At 37.7% G+C, this 21,339-nt stretch overlaps 1 protein-coding gene across 2 annotated transcripts in view; it reads left to right on the top strand.

The window, feature by feature from the left end:
* Nucleotides 1–21,339, top strand: part of tws (protein phosphatase 2 regulatory subunit tws) — a 64,182-nt gene that overhangs the window by 15,223 nt on the left and 27,620 nt on the right. The window lies entirely within an intron of this gene.

The raw sequence follows: 21,339 nt of genomic DNA, 5'->3' as shown, positions 1-21,339 counted from the left end.
CTCGACGCTGTGCCACTTAAGAAGGGGAGTTTGCACCACTTAAGTAAGGCCCGCCTTAATAATCAATAACTACGACCAATTTTGTTATTTTGTTATTTACGCACAAATACCTTCCAATTTTAATTGAAACGTTTACCGAAGAAAACTGTTGTTGCAGATTCTTTGGGGATCGTTCATTTAAAAGACCTCTCCAGTGGTAGTTACGGAACAATTGCTTATTCCAAATGTTAAGAAAATCTGTAAAGCAAAAAGGGAAATCTATCCAAAAGGTACAAAAATCTCTTTAACAAAAACTCACAGTTTAAAATGGTAAGTGTAAGGGTTGTTACCAAAAGGTACACAAATCAGCAAGTACCCAACATTTCATTAATAATACTTCATTGATATCATTTAAGAAATTTTAGTGCATTAACTTTTCATTGATATTTTTAGAATATATCGTATTAGACCTCACGGACCCTTGGGCTGGCCATTTTCATCTACAAAATATTTGTTCAAGTGACGCACCATTTCACTTAGATTGACTGTAATATCTATTAATCTGTAATAATCAAACTATTAATCACAGGTTGAAGAAAAACGTTATGTTTATTTTATTTATTTAGTTTTTAAATAAAAATCGTCGGTTTAAGTTAATTCTTCGATTAAAGTGATTGTTACTTTATGTATTCAAGGGTTAAAAACAATAGGTAATAATAGGGAAGGGATTAGCTATGAGGTTAGCATACTGGACTCCCACGCGGAGGTCCCGGGTTCGAATCCAGCAGCTGACCCTCAGATTTTCTCTTCCTAGGAGCTTCTTACAGCTCACTGTCCGGTGATGGACAGTGTTGTCTGTAACGAGAGAACGCTGTCCGGAGGCCGGCAATACACTGGAAAAAGCTCCGGGCGCTAATAACCTCAGCTGTTGATGCGCAAAAAAATAATAGGTAATAATTAATCTTGGTTAATATTAAACAATATAGTTTTCTTCAACTACATTCTTAATCTAGGTGTTCTTCCCACAATCTTATATGTATATAAGGAATATAAAATAGATAAGATTTGCACATATTTAGGACAGTTAATTATTAAAGTATTTTACTGCAAGTACTCAATTAAAGGGACTGCATTAAATTACAACTGTGAAATGAATAATTTACTTGTTATTAACTGTGTGTTATTTGTGCTCTCAAATACTTCTGTTAGACGAATTGAAGATTCAAATTTTGTTCTAACTTCGTGATTCAAATTTAAATAGTGATCAGAACTACCTTTGTCTTTTTATTTTATTTTAATGTGCATGTGTATGTGATTACACAGAATAAAGGGCATAATAGAGATAAATCAGAAAAATAATGTGGAATAGAGTTAAAATAAGCTTCTATTTAGTTATGATGAAGAAATATACATTTTTATTATTATTTTCACAAAAAAATTATTATAAATGAAGTGGCCAGCATAAGGGTCTGTGACATCTAATAAATTCTAAAAATATCAATGAAAAGTTAATGCAGTAAAATTTCTTAAATGATATCAATGAAGTATTAATGAAATGTTGGGTACTTGCTGACTTGTGTACCTTTTGGCGTTTAAACAACCCTTATACTTACCATTTTAAACTGTAAGTTTTTGTTAAAGATCGATTAAGAAGCAATCAGTCGATTAAGAGATTGAGCCAACATACGTCATATCCAAGTTCAGATGATACCATTGGCTTTTGTCTAGGAAATTACTGAAATTAAAAAAAAAAAAATCGTTCTATATATTCAACTTCTAGTAGACGCGTATTATCAGCGCTGAATTTTGGTAGCAGTTTTCTCTAAAACATACCATACAACCGTAGTACCGAACAAGATACAGACATGTCACCTAAGAGTTCTGGCAACTCCTCTTTGAGAAGTCCGCCTAAGTAGTTGGTGTTTCCTAAATAAATGCACTTCCTGTCTTCCGGTATTACATACACGCACAATTGGTAAAAACCATTTTAGGTGACATCGAAACAGATATTTCCCTTAAAACTCCCAGTGGGATGCCTGCCCGATTACAAGATTTCCTACGAGGAGTTAGAGGACTAGAGAACCATTTAATGGAACGTTAGATACGATTTGTTATACAATAGTTTTCCGTTTTAATGGTGTGTAATTAAAAAAGTTGTGATCTCCTGAATTACGATACTGGCAGCTGTAAAGTGGTGTACTTGTCACGACTTGTTGTTGCAGAGATTTCCTTTCTTTATTTCGGTGTTGAATAAACAAAATGAGATCGAGAAGGCTGTATGTAGAAGGTTATGACGGGTAGGTTACAGCACACAGTCTTGTTTACTTTAACCCGATAATCATTCACTCTCTATAGCACTGATTATTATTTATTGACCAGCTGTTTAAACAGATGATGTTAGTAATGATATCTGTCATAAATGTAAACATTAAAGTTGGAACGAAAACCGCTACTGTTGGAGACTGTATTTAGGTCAAACACAAAGTATGCGTATTTCTTATTGATAATTTATTAGCAGGTTGCGCTGAGACAACATTGACCTCATTCTGCATTCTAAGTTATTTCTGTAGCGTGCACATTGAGTACACATATAATACGGTAAAGTTCGGTCTCGAACTCGTCATCGCAGCTGGCACGTTCTAATACAGTTGGCATTGGCGTGATTGCCATACAATCGGATTTAGACATTACCTTCAGATCAGATTGTTTGTTTATGCGTGCGTGGACATGTGGTGCGTGACTAATCTCTAAAAACACCTTGTTTGGTGTCTGAGGTCTCCAAAAAGCCGGTACTTGCAAACTAGCTCCAAGTAATCAATGTTCTCAACAGATGGTTTGACCTGAGAAGAGTTACAGAGATGGGAGGATTACGAAGGGAGGCCAGGAACTCTTTGCTTTAAATGCCCCTAGGAGACCTCCGGTCGTTGGGCTGGCCCTTACCCTATCCTTCTCATTGTTCACATCATGTTCTCGACGTGTATGTCAGTGGACACAGTCTCTCCAGTTCCAGAGTCTCCTCTGCAGTTCGTGTAACGCTCATTATTTTACAACTTCCTTCCTTTTAGCAGCAAAGTTAGTACGCTGCGCCGTCACGCCAATAACTATAATTCTAATTTAACAAAATAATTTTTTTCCTTTTAACAATTTTTTAAACAATGTCCATCTCTTAAGAAAATGTATTTCTCTTGAAATCTCGGCCACAATATGGTGAAAGTCATTTGCGGCCAGGACAAGGGTTTAATATTGATTTGGAAAAAGTGTAAAAAATATAAGACGAAGTGGCTCCACGGCTTCAGATGAGTGTGATCGATCTGATTTGCATAATGTCGATATGACGTAAGGGTGTTTGCATATTTCAGCTGCTAAATATTTCTATAGTGGAGGTAGTCTCCGCGCTAAGAACAAATCTCACATTGGGCGAGGTCAAGTTAAGAGCAGGTGTAGGTCAGGTGCTAAGTTGTCAAGCAGGCGAACATTCACAGGAAAAATATCAAGAAACAAAACAAATGTTAAAGATGAGCAACACAAAAGATAAACACTTTTTGTTAGTGAAAGAGCAACTATTATCTTAATGGTTTAGGCTAGAATCAGGTTACCTGCTTGTGACGTCATATTTGGGGAGGGTTACAAGAAGATGGGTGGTGTGCCGGTTACCTAAAGTGCGTAAAGGTGGCTGCAAGTAGAAGGGGCCTTAAGAGAAACCACCATCATGGTAGGTAGCGGTCGAGAGAGTTTTAGCAGAGAGTTGAATGATTTCACAATACGCTGTCCACTTAACCTCCACATGACCTTGAACTTTTGACCTTTTCAACTTATACTTTTATTGAAATCCAACGAATCAAACAGTGTTCTGCCGCCACCTCTTGTGCACATAATAATGAGGCATGCAACAATCTTACTTTATAAATCGCTAGCTTGGCACCCCTGTATTGCCGGTTGGTAGGACTGCCAAATTGGGCGGGGCAGGAAGGTGTCCAACTTGTTGATTGCTTTCTCCATCAACAGGTACCGACTGCTACTAATACTCTTTTCCCGCCAGGCCTGGCATTTCCAGTTTTCCATTTTATAAAACGAGTTTCATTTGCAATAAACGTTTTGACTTCCGCAGAGCGCGAAACAAGCGTCACACCCGCAGCCCCACTCCTTCTTGTTGTTAGTGTTAGTAAAGAATTCTGTTCCTTAGTTTTTACAAATTTGGACTTTAACTTGAATCGTACTGACATTATATAGTTGTAAAATTGAAAAATGTTCAAAACCAACGGTTTTTTAACAGTTTTTTACGACCCTCCAACGGGAACCCTCCTAGAACCAAATAAGTTTCAATCAGAACTGATTTTCCAAAGCAAGATCAGTTTGGGACGATCTGCTCGTTTGGTTTTTGAGAAATTCGCGAACATCCGAGTAAATCTGGTGAAAAGTGGAAGTGCCTTGGATCTCACCTGGGAAATGGGACATCAACTTCGCAGAGCTTTCTCCACACTCCCCTAAGAGGAAGCTCTCGGCACGTGCAACTTTGATATTATTTACAACCCGTAAATTAAAACTGTCCGGTAGGACAGTTGTATAAGGGTTGATCATCAAAAACTGCACGAAAAAGCGTAACGTTGAAAAACACCCAACATTGACAATTTTTTTCTCTTTTTCTATAAAAGATAAAATTCCCAAATTTTCTTTAAAATAAAGGGCAAATCCTCCTTTACAACTGTAATTTTTTTGCAACAACCCAGATCTAATAGGTTTCGAGAAAAAACTTGCTGAAAATGAGCAAAAACGGCTTTTTCAAAAATTGGTCTTGTTCTTGTTGTTGTTGTTCTTCTTGTTGTTACCTTTTTTGTAAACAACGTAGCGCCTAAACGTTGAATTTTCATGAATGAGGTGTCATTCGATTCGGAATTTTATGTAGATGTACCTTTTGTGGGTCTCGACGTTGTACATCGAATGGGAGAGGAGTTAGCCCCCTTTATGTAAGGCCCCCTTTAAAATTATTATTGCTAATTACTCTGTAAATCTTGGCCCGATTTTGATAAAATAGGGTTAGGGCTCCCCTACGTAACATCAGAGCGACGTTCAGCTCTTACACTTTTTAAGAGGAAGTACAGCAATCGTTTTAAATTATCGACTTTCATGACCGATTTTCATGAATGAAGTGTCATTCGAATCGAATTCAGATTTGCACTTTTAAAGCCTCGACGCTATGCCTCATAAGGAGGGGAGTTTGCCCCACCCAAGTAAGGCCCTTTCTAAAACTATTATTACCAATATTTCTAAAACGCTTAGTCCGATTTTGATAAAATTTAGCATGAAGAAGTGGTTAAAGCTCCTCTACGAGGCTGTGAAGTGCCATCGTGCTCTTACAACTACTAAGAGAAAGTATTGCAATCGTTAATATTATCAATGAGTGAACCGATTTTCATCAATAAATTGTCGTTCGATTCAAAATCTTTGCCTCTTTGCCTTTTAGGGAGCAGTACTGTAATTGCAGTTTATTTTTCTTACTCCTCTTAAAAGGAAGTACTGAAATCGCAGTTTAATTTTGCTATTTACGTACAAATACCTTCCTATTTTATTCAAAACGCTTTCTCAAAAAAAAAAAAATGTTATTGAGGATGGTTTGGGCACCGCAACTATAATCATTCTTTAAAAAGATCTCTCCAGTGGAAGTTACGGTTCCGACTTAATACCTTCTTAGGTTATAATGATAGAGTTGCTTATTCCAAATTTAAAATAAATCTGCAAAGCAGATATTTAACTTTGGAAAATAGACAAAAAGGAAAATCTATGCAAAAGGTAGAAAAATCTCCTTAAGAAAAACTTACAGTTCAAAATGTTAAGTATAAGGGTTGATTAAACGCCAAAAGGTACACAAATCAGCAAGTACCCAACATTTCATTAATACTTCATTGATATCATTTAAGTAATTTTACTGCATTAGTTTTCATTCATATTTTTTAGAATTTATTAGATTTCACAGACCCTTATGCTGGCCTGTTCATTCATAATATTATTTTGTTATAATTATGATAAAATGTATAATATACATTCCTTATTAAATAGGTACTTTATTTTAACTCTATTCCAAATTATTCTTCTGATTTATCTTTAATATGCCCTTTATTCTGAAGTTGTCACATATATGCATGTTAAAGTAGAAAAAGAAAAGTTAGAGTCGGCTACTGTTTAAAATTGAATCACTGATTTAAAACAATATTTCAGTCTTGAATTCGTCTTACCGAAATATTCGTGAGCACAAATAACACACAGTTAATAACAAGTAGATTATTCAACAATAATTATTCATTTCTCAATTGTAATTTAATGTAGTCCCCCTAATTTTACTTATAGTAAAATACTGGAATAATTAGCTGTCCTAAAAATATGCAAATCTTATTTATTTTGTATTACATATATACAACATTGTGGGAAGAATACCTAGATGGAGAATGTAATTGAAGTAAACTATATTTGCCCTAAAGCCAGATTAATTACCTATTATTATTAACGCTTGACTACTACGTAAAGTAACAGTCATTTTAATCGAAGAATGAACTTAAATCGACGATTTGAATTTAAAAATAAAAATAAATAAATAAAATAAAACAAAGTCATTGATGTATGTTGGTGTAAGCATTTTTTAAAAAAAGTTTTTGAATTTTTTAGCCTCATAATTTTTTATAACGTTTTTCTTTTTAACCTGTAATTAATAGTTTGATTATTATAGACAAATAGATATTACAGTCAATCAACAGTGCTATTTGAACAAATATTTTGTAGATGAAAATGGCCAGCATAAGGGTCTGTGACATCTAATAAATTCTAAAAAATGTGAATGAAAACTAATGCAGTAAAATTACTTAAATAATATCAATGAAGTATTAATGAAATGTTGGGTACTTGCTGATTTGTGTACCTTTTGGCGTTTAATCAACCCTTATACTTAACTTTTAAAACTGTAAGTTTTTGTTAAGGAGATATTAATGAAGTATTAATGAAATGTTGGGTACTTGCTGATTTGTGTACCTTTTGGCGTTTAATCAACCCTTATACTTAACTTTTAAAACTGTAAGTTTTTGTTAAGGAGATATTAATGAAGTATTAATGAAATGTTGGGTACTTGCTGATTTGTGTACCTTTTGGCGTTTAATCAACCCTTATACTTAACTTTTAAAACTGTAAGTTTTTGTTAAGGAGATATTAATGAAGTATTAATGAAATGTTGGATACTCGCTGATTTGTGTACCTTTTGGCGTTTAATCAACCCTTATACTTAACATTTTAAACTGTAAGTTTTTGTTAAGGAGATATATAAAGGTGGGTCTATTTTTAAAAATGAAAAAAAAAATTAAGGGCGTCAAGATCTGAGGTGATCTGGGCCCTTCCAACATTTAACTGCAAGAGGTTCCCTCAAGAGAAAACCCGAGACTCCCGGGACTCGAACCCGAAAGCAGTGTTGCTGAAGTTGGTGTGGAAGAACGACCGTCACAGTTTGGTGTTTCTTGGGAATTGTCCTTCCATTTGAAATGGGACATGTCGGATGTTTAGTTTGTAGAGAACAATGCGCCAACCTTTAAACATCCCCCAACAGTATTTTATGAGCGTGGCTATTATTTTGCTGCAAATTCTGTGTTTCAAGAAAAGTTCGTAACGTCAGTAGGGTTAAAAGGAAGTCATGTGAGCAGTTTCCGTCATCAAGGCATCTCAGAACGTAATTCCGGTGAGAATGTATTTCCGAAGTTGGTATCTTCTCTTCTCTAATGATCAGTTTGTGTTGGCAGAGTTGAACACATGTTTGGCGGTAGTTTATAAATATTTTCTTACATCCGTTTGTTTACTTTGCGATTACAGATGGCGACGTGGCTCAAGGTTTGGCCAGTAAACAATAAATTAATTGTGTTGGTTTTGATTAAAACCAACTAATTGTTAATTTGGCCAATAAGTGTTTCCTAAGAGAGTAAATATTGATGTAAATAGGGGGTCTGATAAAATATTTCACCGTGCAGTTGGTGAACACTCAAGTTTGAATGTTCTCTTATCTCGAGCGGATTGCTTATCTCACCACACAGTGCTGCCAACCAAGTTTAATTAAATATTTAGGTATTTCCAATTACTTTGATATTCTCCTCTTTTTCTTGATTCTTTTTTTTTCATGTAAGACGCTTCAATTCACTACCGATCTCAGGACAGTGTTACCTCGTTAACAATAACATTTTCCTTCAGGGCCGGCAGTTGATCGATCCCGGGATCCCGATTGGGAATCGAAGCTAATCCCTTTCCTTAATTTTACGATATATTATAAATTCCAGGAAATAGAACACTCGGGAATTCTTGATTACAATCTTGATCTACTCCCGAAGAAGGGAGTATTTGCAGAGTTTCTTTGGAAAAGCTGTCCGAGAGTGAGACTCTAGAAAGCCGAGGAAGGGTTTAGGGGAAGTATTGCGTTTTTGTTAACGTTTTGATGATGAGTTCCGACTGGTAGTTTGTGATTCCAGTTCTCTGAATCAGAATCAAATGTTTGCTGTGAAAAATATTAAAACTTGGTATTGGTTTTGCTTCCGATACTTGCATTCTAACCGAAATCTCTCAACCAGAAATGCAGTTTTTCTCTTTTCTTGGTGAAAATGGCTGCCAATATTTGAAATCCGTGTTTTGCCGATTTGAAATACTGTTGCTGTTGAAGTAGTAATGACGTAAGCCATTCTAATTAGGCGAGTAGCGACTTTAATTCCATTTTCCATGAGTGATCTCTGCGTGGATCTAGCAGCTTACCAACTAGACCCCAGTGATTGTTTAGAACACCGTTTTTACCGTCCCACTTAAATTACCCAGCTTTCAGTTCGTTTCAATGCAAAATGCACTCAAATGAATGATCTCATCTGATGCAGCGGCCATCTAGAGTGCTAAATTGCCATTTTCGTTATCCAACCAAAAGGTGGGTATGTTAGGCCCTGAGGATGACGTTGTTACGAGCAATTCTAGGGGGAGTGCCAGTGAATTTGGGCACCAGTGACTGTAGCGCTCTCGGCTGGGAATTATTGACACCTGTCCTATAACAGGTGGAAGATCATGCCATTCGTTCGGATAAATGAACGACCAGCAGTTTATTATTTAATGTTGACCTATTCTCCATTTAATAAAAACGGAAATCTAATTAGATTTCTACTTTGGCTGCGGATTCCAGCAGCCACCTCAGGTATGGTGCAAATTTATAGATAGTCTCATCATTGGTGCAGGCTTGCTGGATTCCTTTGTATTCATTGCAGAACTAGGGAAGTACCCCAGCTGTTCCTTAATTATCGCAACCGTCACAACTAGTTTCATCGTTATCTAAAAACCAGTAATGCTGGTAAAGTGCAGAACAGGAAATCCGCCTTAATGGCGTTACGGGTAAGAGCAAGTGTCTGGCGACATTCCTCTCTTCAAACCCCCCGTCCAATTGAAACTTTATTTTTCAATTTTATCAAACTCTGAAACAGTTGTGTAATTACTGGTTGGCGTCACGGTAATCTATGGGGGAGATTAACCATTTTTATTGCCCAGTAATTACTGTGTAGTGGCTTTGTAGTTTTGTAATTGTTGCAGTGCACAACGCCGTGTATTTGTTTTACTTTAGAAAACAGATTTTCAATTTGCGTAAGAATTGATAGGATATTGCATACACCATTGGTTTAGATTGGCAGCATTGGCCAAGTATGTTCCTTTAAGGTTAATTTTGTGAGAGCCCAAGTTGGGTGGCACTCCTGGGAAATCCTTAGTGCAGACTGGATAATGTATTCGGGGATATTTTTCACGCAGGCCGCTCCAACCTGTCAGTGGCGTTAGTTTCCTCCTACTTTACCCTCTTCTTCAGTGTATGTTAAGCCGGTGGAAATGGTCTTTAAACTCCTAGACGTTCGATTTGTGCTCTTGTTGCACAATATTATTTACTATCTCGGTATCCTTGCAATCATTTATTTTGGATTTTTTTCCATCTATGATGAATGCTCTGCGAACCAATCAGGTGTAAATATGCACACGGCTTCCTTACCGCAGTATATAACTAACTACCTTTCTTGATGAGCGAGTTCCCACTGGATTGGTCTTAGACTATTATTTCTTATACAACCTTTACTTCTTTTTACAGGAAATAAGAAAAAGTATTGGGATTTGAGGAAAACAGTCTTGGGTTTCCCGCAGATTCCCATTTGAGGTGCAAGTAGACTGGGAAATAATGATATTAGGGTGGTCTTAAGGTTTAAGCACCGGATGTCCGGTGTTAATGTACTTGATTAAATAATATCCAGTGAAAACGTTGGCCACTCGTGGCAACCTCTACAGATGTGCATCTCATCTTTCTGTTTTGGCAATGCTTTGCGTTTTGTTACGGCGCGTTCAACTATGTTGCTGGCAGAGCTTTTAGAGTGACGAGCAGCTTGTTGTAAGGCTCCCACGAAGAAGAAAATTGTGTTAGTTCCGCTAAGCCTCGGTCAGTGTCACGAAATAACATGTTTCCTTAATTCTTAACTTGGCGACCTCTTACATGTGTTTTGGATAAAAATGCAATCTCGACGGTTGTAGACTTGAAATATTAAAGTTGAAAGTGATGAAAAAGTAAAGAACATGAAGATGAAAGCCATTGCTGTTTGTGCGTGTGGCGATATGGATATTTGAATAGGAGTCACTCAGGGAAATGTCTGTCCTACATCAGTTGGGACCAGCTTCTGATCCAGTCAGCTAGAGACGGTGTGCAGATTTGCAATATAACCCCGTGAGTGGGAGTTTACTTCGCGACTTAGCTCGTTGGCACTTTCTGACTCTGTCTCCCCCCTCCCATATGCGCGAGGCCTGCACAATATTCTGTATTTACTGCTGCATTTGGTATTTTCTTTTTGATTTTCAATTAATATTTTAGCAAGGGAACTAAATTTTTGGCAACATCTTAGAAATTTCGTTTTGATTCCAACGAACCAAGAGAGAGAAAACTACGCCAAAAATTATTAATTGTGCTGGTATTCCTGCGGATGTAGAGCTGGCTCTGACATTAAAACCTGCATATCTGATGCAACTGAGTTTTGAAAACCTGGCACTTTTATTTTTCTCCCTGCAGCTGCAGTGGGTGAAATTCGGAGACAAAGGCCGGCTGGGTGAAGGAGGTGCAAAGGGTTGGGGGAGATAACGGTCGCCAGGGTTATCATGACAGGACTCGGCCACAATCTGCTGTAGACAGCGGTCCGCTACCTTCTCCATTATTTAACTTCTGCCGCCAAGATAATCTTTAACCCAATGTATACTATTTTATTATAAATTTTACCCCTCATTAATATTAGAGATCATACTCGAAATGGCCTCCACTAATAGAGATGCATAGACATGCTCTTTCCTGCCGATTGTCCCTTACTGCCAAAGAAATAGATTCGGCTTTAACCAAGTACAGGCATTTATTATTCTCTGCTTTAGTTCATCTACAGATGCAATCCCGGCTTGAATCTGATGCACCTAGATTTAGAAATGCTTTTAGATAAGCAGAAATAAGAAAAGAAAGAAAAAAGTTATGAATAATCACCTGGTTTTTCGGGTATCCCCAAAGGAAATAGTCCATAGGTGTCAAATCCGGTGAACGAGATGACCACTAATTCGCCCCCGAGTCGTTAACACGCCCATCAAATTGCCAATCGAGAAATCTCTTTATATGCCTGATGGTGTTATACCGACACGAGGGGCGATTCTGCTACACTGAAAAATACTATTTAGATTTTTGTACTAATTTTTTCCCCATAGGTATTTGATAAATTATCGAATAATACAATAAAAATTGATATCGTAAAAATATCCAAAATTAACATGTTTGGAACATTATATTTCCGGTTTCATACTTCTAATGTAATACAGAATCAAAAAAGTTAATGAAATATTTTCCTGAAGTAAAAGAAAGTAAAATCTAGATCATTGAATGAAAGTAAAAGAGCACCATTTTATGTACTGGATAACTGTGCTTTTATTGGTGAGGGAGTGGCTTACGGTGTCATACGTCATCAGCTACAGCCCGCCTACTTCACACATCCCGTTCGCCAATGAGATTAGCCAATCGTTTTTGGTAATTATTTCTAGGAAAAATATTATTTAGAGTTTTTTTACTAATTTTTTCCCCATAGGTATTTGATAAATTATCGAATAATACAATATAAATTGATGTCGTAAAAATATCCAAAATAAACATATTTGGAACATTATATTTCCGGTTTCATACTTCTAGTGTAATGCAGAATCAACAAAGTTAACGAAATATTTTCCTGAAGCGAAAGAAAGTGAAATCTAGATCTTTGAATGAAAGTGAAAAAGCACCATTTTATATACTGGATAACTGTGCTTTTATTGGTGAGGGAGTGGCTTACGGTGTCATACGTCATCAGCTACAGCCCGCCTACTTCACACATCCCGTTCGCCAATGAGATTAGCCAATCGTTTTTGGTAATTATTTCTAGGAAAAATATTATTTAGAGTTTTTTTACTAATTTTTTCCCCATAGGTATTTGATAAATTATCGAATAATACAATATAAATTGATGTCGTAAAAATATCCAAAATAAACATATTTGGAACATTATATTTCCGGTTTCATACTTCTAGTGTAATGCAGAATCAACAAAGTTAACGAAATATTTTCCTGAAGCGAAAGAAAGTGAAATCTAGATCTTTGAATGAAAGTGAAAAAGCACCATTTTATATACTGGATAACTGTGGTTTTATTGGTGAGGGAGTGGCTTACGGTGTCACTACGTCATCAGCTACAGCCCGCCTACTTCAGACATCCCGTTCGCCAATGAGATTAGCCAATCGTTTTTGGTAATTATCTTTGAATGAAAGTGAAAAAGCACCATTTTATATACTGGATAACTGTGGTTTTATTGGTGAGGGAGTGGCTTACGGTGTCACTACGTCATCAGCTACAGCCCGCCTACTTCAGACATCCCGTTCGCCAATGAGATTAGCCAATCGTTTTTGGTAATTATCTTTGAATGAAAGTGAGAAAGCACCATTTTATGTACTGGATAACTGTGCTTTTATTGGTGAGGGAGTGGCTTACGGTGTCACTACGTCATCAGCTACAGCCCAATTTCTAACAAAAAACTAAGGGAACACGTATTTTTTAGTTTTTTTTCTAGCTATCTTAGTGTCCAAGAAAAAGTCGTTATCCATATAGCTTGGGACACCCTGTATATGCTGAGTATGTCCTCGTAGTTGCTAAGTTTTTCACTGCCACCAACTTTCCTAGCTCCACATAGCTCGGCGTCTTTCGTGTTCTCGCCCTCTGGTAGCTCTGGTATCGGATTCGTGCTTTTTGTATTTTCACCGTCCTAGTACGAAAAGACAGTTTTTCTGTGGTTTTGCTCTGTGGGTATTTGTGCTCATGGATTTGGAAGTGTGTAGATCCTTCCTCAAGTTTGGGCTTTTACGAATTTCCTTTTCTTCAGTTATCTTGGCGTTGAAGACGTAAATCGCACTGATGGGGCGTCGTTAGAGGCAGGTTTAACCCCACCTTTCTCCAGAGGCATTCTCCTATACAAGTATGGATATGCTAGTATCCTGTATCAACTTTATCATACTGAGACGCCCACACTTTTTTCCTAGAGAGAACCGTAAAACTTGAGTAACGGTGAACCCGGCTTGTTCTTAAGTCCAACCAACTGGACATTGTTCAAAATTCAACCTGACGTGGTCAGTTTCACTAGTAGGTAATGCTAAAGATAATAGACTTGTGTTGAGAAGTTAGATCCTTTGCTGGAAGTTGGGTACAGCTACTGCTCTATGAAATAGATTGAGTAACTACTATAGACGGAGAAAATATCGCTCACCAGCTCTCTGGCTGCGTGCAGTGCTTGCTCTAGATGTAGAAGTGCTAGAGAGTTGGTGAATCCAGAAATAGATAGGCGACCCATATTCCATCAGCGGCAACGGCACGACTCACCAAATATATTTTTTATCCTGCATGTACCCTTTTGGGGATATATTTACTTCTATATAGTGTTTAGGGTTAAGTTCTGGCTTGGAATTTCCCCATAAATTTGAGAGCCCTTGAGTCCAAAAAGGATTTCCTCCCAATATCCCTTTCTGTGTGCGTGAGTCCTGACTAGTAAACCGGAAGGACCACTAAGCTGAGTAGATTTGGGAAAGTTTTCTCGAAAACTGCTCCTAAAATTTTCTTCTTGGAAAATTAAAAACACGGCATTTCTTACAGCAACCCGGGAAACGTTTCGAATAAAATTGTCGAGGATTGGTTTCGTCTTCCTCCATGTCATATCTGCCGCTTATGGACTTATCATTTATTAAATATTTATAAAGAATGAATAAAATTCCAAATTTCAAGAATACTGGTTGGCTGGAAGTCATCGGAAGAACTGAATAGATTTCATAGTTTTTAAATATTCTGGAAAATCTTTCAAGAGACCATTTAGAATATTGAAGTCAATTGTAATACTTTTTAGCACAAATTCTTAACCAGTTTACAAAGAACGGTCCAGCATTATGTAGTTGTGGCAGAGGAGAGATATTTGTGAGAGGTTCGTTCATCAGAGACGATTACTCCCACTTTTGTCTAGTTAACGTTAATTGGTTATCCTCTAGTAAAGCCGAAGTTAAACATTCAAACTAGAAAAGCGAGAATAGTAGAGTAGTTAACAGGTGCTTTAGTAGGGCAGTGAGATCTGAATTTGGCATCTAGACAAACAGGGGCGTGGCAGGGTTGTCCACCTCAACTGGGTCAGTTTGCGTTCTAGCGACGGACATACAAACTCTCCTCATCATCGCGCACTCCCTACCTAATATCGTTAATTCCATCCGTCGAAGCGCGCTTGTTTTTTATCTTTTGTATCTCTGACCGTAATCGAACTTTCCTCAGCCAACCAGCTCATCTCACCCCAGCTTCCAACCGAATTCGAACTAACTCTCTTCTCGTCACACAAATCCATATAACCAACTCAACAACTTCGTCCTTCTACAACCCCAGGATTGTTTACATCCAGTTTTTCGAAAGGGGAGTTCATGATTTGGAATCCAAAACATCAAAAGCGGGAGTTACCCAAACTGCAGTCCACCCTCATTTACAAAGACTGTCCATTGATGGGCAGGAAATTAGGTTACGATGATGTACATTATTCAATCGAAAGACCAGTTCGAATACAGGCGACCTCAAAACAATGCCAACATAGACTATTCTACTCGATTGCAATACAACCTCTCCTATAGAGTAAGAGAAGGGAACTATAAAATTCTAGTCTCCGGAAGTTATGCCCACCATTCCAGTTTGAATCCTGCGAACTGCAGCCGCTGTTTAGGTAACATGCTCTGGTGGCTGTATAATTAATTTGTTGTGTGCTGATTTAGGAAACCTAACCTCATCTAGCTTTCAATTTTTACCTTCCTTGCATATGGCGCAGTTAATTGTTTATACAGTTCAGAACCTCTGCGTTAAATGTGAGTTTAGTTACATAAGCTGCAGGCTTTTTGCAAAACACCATTTCCAGGTCGTTTAAAATTTATAACCTGCTCCAGAGAGAAGTTTATCCCTTTGGCATCCATAACATGCCACCCTTGTCCTAGCTGGACCTACTTCACCTCAAGAAAGAATTCTCTTCTATCATTGAACACTGGAACTAAATTTGGTACCGTTCAGCGAACGATTTGAGGGTGACCTTTCAGTTTTTTACACGAATCACTCACACAACAAATATCAAATAAATTCCAAACATAGTTAAATCTAGAATTAACAAATGTGATTATTTAATATAAGTTTCCATAAATGTCCATTATCTAATGGTAAGCAAAAATTGAGAGTTATTGTGTAAGAAACTTTAGATAACCCTGTTCAATACCCTAACAGAGATCTTGTATTTCGTTAAACATGCAGTGCGTCCCACCCAATATGGCGCATAATCTTGAAGAAGTACAAAAGTTACAAAATTATTTTGCATTTTATTGAATCCCAATACAGCCCTCACAATTGGTTGACCACCAAATCCAAATTGTATGCTGATATAATATCATTACACCTACACAAAAAATTACAGTTCAAAGAGCTAAGTACAAAGTTCAGTTAAAGGAAAAAACCTAAACAAATCTAAACGAGCAAACCATAAATTGGAACAATGAATTACATTGAAATATCATACTCGTAGCAATTCAACTTTTTTAAGAACTCTACACACCGTAAATTCAACTCATTTCAGATGCTGAACTTTTCACGGTTTATAACACTGGGAAATATGTTTTTTTGCTCAGACCGAGCTGTAGTCGCTTAGATAGATCTTCGCTCGTCTCAGACCGAGCTGTAGTCGCTTAGACAGATCTTCGCTCGTCTCAGACCGAGCTGTAGTCGCTTAGACAGATCTTCGCTCGTCTCAGTCTGCAGGAGGGGTCTGGGGCTCAACATAGTTCCTAACAAACATTAGTATTAAGTTATAGGACATAAGTATTTTTAGTGAAAGTAGTGAAATGTTGTTGGAAGCCAGAGTGCTTACGAAAAGGGCAACAGTCGGAAGTGGCCTAGCGCACTTCATTGAGAGGAGAGTTAACTTCCGCAGTGGATCTTCTCTTGTCTGCTAGCTTGATGCTTGTGGAATTTCCAGCTGATTGGCATAATCTAATAAAAGTCAATTTTGGCCGTCACGAAGGTTCATTTGACTGTATAATACACTTTTATATACATCCACTGGGCTGCAATATTGTTGCCATTGTTAACTCAATTATGTGCATATTTTGGTGTCGGCAGGTCTGAACTAACCTTTTTAATGTACAGTATTTCCCCATCATCACCAGTGCGCCATATCGCGCGCTCCCTCCTTCCATCTGAACAGATTGATGGTCGTTTTAATTTAATCATTTTTCGTGTACCAACTTAAATTAAGAGAAGCTGAATATGAAACAGTTGGTGTGGGTAATTGGCAGCCCTGTTCTTCTCTAATTTATTTCCTACATAACTTTTTGCTAGTATCTTGCCACTTCATTATCTAAAACCTATTCTGCGCCATATCTTCCCTTTTTCATTTCCACCATATTAGGAACTTTTACTGAATTTATGGTTTTCAACTTCACTGGCGAGCGAAATCTTTCCCAATTGTTGTTATGTAACCCGTTGTTGAGATCAATGTTTTTCTAGACAGGAAATAGAATAATTAATAACAAACATTACAGACACTCTCATGACTGATCACGCATTAGTAAATCAAGTGGATCTCTTAAGAAACCTGTAGTGATGGGCACGGGTTGCTGAGTTGGGAACCCAGAAGAGACATTACATCTTGGAAGACCGAGAGCACCTTAGCACTGACAGTCCCTGATTGTTCGATACCATGACTCCAGGTAATATAAATGAGATGACGTTACAATGGTGATGGCGATATCGGAGGATTGTCCCTCTCCATCATTGTGGCATTGTGAGAAAGAGATGTTCCATTCTGATAGCGCAGACCAGATATATCTCTCTCTTCAGTACCTTTTGTAATCTGTACTAGTGGTATGCTCCATTGTGTAACGAGAATTCAAACATGGGTCAAATTCAAAGTGGAAGTGCCACTTTGCTCAATAAATTATTCTCTTTTTTGCGATTTACTTTAATATTTGCATTCACAATATGATCTTGAAGGCGGTAACTTTGATTAGTAACACTTTTGCAGCACACTTTGTCTAAGCGCAGTGCTTATTGTCCAGTTGCAGTATAATGTACATTTATTACATCTATATTTTAATATCGCTGAATTTGAACTTTGGCCCCACAACGCTGACCACTTGACCCTTACAACATTGATTTCGTCCAGTTTATGAATTCGTTTTAAGTTGTAAATTGAGTGAATAAAATGTTGAAATTTCGGTCTTATTAAATCGTAATATAATTAAGGGCTTTTACAACGGTAGTGTAGCTGGAAAAATGGGTAAAGACTGCACAGAAGTGGTTTAAAGGGAATAGATGTAGGTTGGGAAAATAAGGAGTTAGGAGCATCCAGGTCTTAGACTAAAAGAAGCTGATCTTTGAGCAAATGCCAGAAAGTTAAGATAACAATGGAAGATGATGGTGCTGCGACGCTAGCGAATTGCCATTGCCATTTAGGGACTAGAGCTGCAAGCGACTGGGCTTACCGAACCTCCACCCTCCTCCCTCCTGGAATACCCATTTATCTAGCAAACGTTTTAAAGTTTTTGATTAGGCGAGTTCTGGTTATTAAGTTTAAATCTGTTTTTGAATGAATTCGTTTATTTATATCAAATCTAGATATTTCTTGTAGCGGATCATGAGCAAGCTGTAAAAAAAAAATAATGTAAAATTGATATTTGAAGTAGAATTACTGGCATAGGATGCTCTGTGAACAGTATTGGCGGAATTATAGTTGCGTGGGAAACTATTGCGTTGAGGCGGGCAAAAGAAGTTTGTAACAGCTGTGTTACCTTTTCAAAACAATACTGACAAGAAGAGGGTAAAATTTACCAAGAGATTGCTATATAATTAAAGATGAGATTGGCCAATTTGTTTGTCAATGTGGCATCAATATGGCGAGTAAAGTTTGAGTTAAAACTGCAAAGTGCCGGGTAGACGAGCGGATTGAAGCAATTATTAAATTTACTTAGTGGATGGCGAGTACACTGTTCACAGCATTGTTTGTTCACAATCTACCACTTTATCTGTTCGCAGCCACAAATATAATGACTGCATTGAAAGTTCACTAAACAATACACAAGTTAAACAATTAAATCTAATGACTATATTGCTTTTATCAAAAGGGAAATTCATTTTACATTTGATTACATTCATCTTATTTGCTGCAGTAACCATCTCAATCAATTTTAGATGTGCGACAATAGAAATAGGTTTTAAACACTGCCCTGTGTTAAAATAAAAATAAATTGAATTGGAGAAAGAGCCGTCCCGAGTTGAAAACAGAAGACGTAGCTCCTGCTGGCGACCCATTGGTAATCCATGAATTTAAGTGCGAATGTGTGCCTTTTAGTTGATTTAGAAGTAATTTTCCATTTTGTGTTATTAAGCGGGATTTGCTTCTTCGTAGACTGTGTTCTCTGCAGCGAGAGAACGCCGGTAGGGCTTTGAGAAGGTGACCTTAAACCTAGACCAGAGTAATGGAGAACTTAGAAAGCGTACAGCAGAAAGCATGGGGCATAGGGTTCCTTACCCTAGGGTTCGACCCTGAAGTTTTTGAAAATTAAGATTCTTTAAACCATGTTTTGGGTACCCTTACATTAGGCTCAAATGGTTGGTTTATTTGTGCGGAAGCTAATTTCCGTGGTGAGCACCGAGTTAAAAATATCAATTTTAAACTTTGCGGGATTTTCCGGTTTTGAGTTATGCCATCGCGCGCATCGGACCAAATGTGTAGATGAACACTTTATATTGTAAGAAACCCGCTTGAGATTTTATATCAAGGTGTTTTTTTGAATGAATGCGAGGAAGGTGCGACTTCTTTTGGGCCAAGTTAGAAGAGTATCAGCTGGACAACATTAAGAGCATGTCAAATTAAATATGGAAGAACTTCAACTTCAGCTGTCAAGCAGAGAATAGACTACCGCCTTGGCAAATTAAATCGTGCAAGGGCCTCTTTGGGCCGGGGTTACTATTAGAGTTGAATTCAATTGTTGCCCAGCTGACATGGGGTCGCCTTCACTTGTGCGCCAATTTCATTCCCGCCATATCTCACAGCTTTTCGGGCACAAGTTACCCCCACTGCCGGCTCCCTCTTTGTAACCATACTCTCTCTCCCTCACTCTATCTCTCTCTCTGTCTCACTCCTCACACACACATTCACGCAGAGGGAGTTCAGCGCTCCAATGTGCAATTAACTCAATCATGTTATATCTGTCTCTAGCATATCATTTGATATCGGAATAATATAATAATAATATGGAATATAATAATAATAATGTCGGATACAATCAGTTGGTAGTATTGGAGCGCCAAATAGTTCATTACACCAAGTATTGCGGTTGCTAAACTAATCTTTAGACTATTTCCAATTTTCATTTAGTTTTCCACCATGCCTTTAATTTTATTTAACGCAATATATGGATTTTTTAAAATTTTGGTTGCATTTAAAAGCAGACCCCAGAAATGAGTATCTATCTAGAGACCGACTAGGTCGTATTAAATTCATGATGTACAGGTTCAAAATTGCGCAATGTGACATAACAGTTGGTAAAACTGGAATTGTAATAAACGGTAATAAATATCTGCATAACAGACTTCACCAGCCATGTAAACGCTGCGCGATGAAAAATGAACCCACAGAGTCGGGCGTAATATTGCCGCTGACAATGGGGTAATGAAGACAGAGCAGTCTGTTCTGTGGGGGTGTAGTTCGAACACAAGGAACTAGAGTAATGATATGATTTACCAGGTAGCTTGGCATCCCTGCAAGAGATCAGTTTAATTCTATTTGCCGGCTGTATGTTCCTGAGTAGACAATCAGCTGGCGAGACACTCCTCCTGAGGTTCGAACCCGTGGATTTCCTTTAAATTAGAAATTCTGGAAAATATTTATCTCTTACTAACACATCAGTACATATTCTACTTTTTAAAAAATTGGAACCATATTCCGTGCATTCTCCATAAAATAAATTCAGAAGAGGGTATCCCGGGTCTGGAAGATTATTTTTATCCCCGGGCTGGGGCTGTTAAAGCAAATCTCGAATTTCAACTTTCTGCAACATTTGGGCTTTGACCCACTCTCCACGAACGGGCAGTCTAATTTGCAAAAACCTGACATCAGGTCTCAGTATTGTTCAAAAGCGGATGTCTGCATGTTCGCCATGTTTAATCTTAAGAGAAAATGAAACAGAACTTTGTTAAAATTAAATGAAAAGTGGTAGTTTATCAATTACAAGAGAAATTAGTCAGATTTTTTACACTGTGAGGGTCACTGGGAAATGTTAACTTACAAAAGAAAATGGTGCACACTGAGGCTCTCCTCAACAAGCAGTAAGTGAACTCAAGGAGTTCTTCGCTGGGCCCCTGGATTCCCGCAGAGGGCCGGCACTCAAAAACTCAAAGCTCTTGTAGAATTCGAACAAACAAAATAGAAATACAGATAGAGAACGGAAGAACATTGGACACATGAATGGTGGCGAGGACTTTGCTGATGGAATGAAAGCAGCAAGTTGAGGTAGTGTTTGAGGTCAGAGATCAGAACTGGCCGAGGCCAGGAGGTCAAGCGACATCATTAAACATTCACGACTCCTGTTTAGCCCTCATCATTCGGGTGGTCAGCTGTGTGCCGCTCTAGTGCTCTCATTCTTCGTGCTCTTGCCCCCAGTAAGAGGAACTGTTGCAGTCACCCCAGATTTTCCACTTGCAGAGTTTTGATTTGCGTAATTTTCCCAGGGAAGTTC

This window comes from Rhodnius prolixus, unplaced genomic scaffold, assembly GCF_049639745.1.
Source record: "Rhodnius prolixus isolate KJV_2025 unplaced genomic scaffold, Rpr scaffold_7, whole genome shotgun sequence".
Classification (NCBI taxonomy): Eukaryota; Metazoa; Arthropoda; class Insecta; order Hemiptera; family Reduviidae; genus Rhodnius; species Rhodnius prolixus.
The sequence above is the reverse complement of the archived record's forward strand: the minus strand, read 5'-3'. Positions and strand labels throughout refer to the sequence as shown.